This window comes from Lupinus angustifolius, chromosome LG01 (genome assembly GCF_001865875.1).
Source record: "Lupinus angustifolius cultivar Tanjil chromosome LG01, LupAngTanjil_v1.0, whole genome shotgun sequence".
NCBI lineage: Eukaryota > Viridiplantae > Streptophyta > Magnoliopsida > Fabales > Fabaceae > Lupinus > Lupinus angustifolius.
This window is the reverse complement of record NC_032009.1, coordinates 31,237,010-31,237,394: the sequence shown is the minus strand read 5'-3', so window position 1 is coordinate 31,237,394 and position 385 is coordinate 31,237,010.

Here is a 385-nt window from a genome sequence, read left to right as displayed (position 1 = left end):
TACATATCCCATATTTATCCTACCTTGTCCTTGGTTGAAAAGTCTTTTTGATCTTTATGTGCATGTGCTTATGATGTTGTTAAACACTTTAGAGAGTATATCTTATGAGATTCTATCATTGTTGCGACTCGCCTCTTAGTTTGATAGGTTTCGTGGCATACTTGAATTCATTGGATGATATTCATGGATATTTTGATTTGATTCTTTTACTCTTGTGTGTTTGAATTTGCCCATTTCATTGCATTTCCTAGATTTCATTGTAAAATATGTGATTTTCTTAGGTTTCTATATTTTGTGATCTTCTTGCATGACTCACTTTGGTGCATATTGGTTAGCATAGCCTTATTTCTTGATTTTGCCCAGGAGTGCAAAAGGTTAAGTGTGG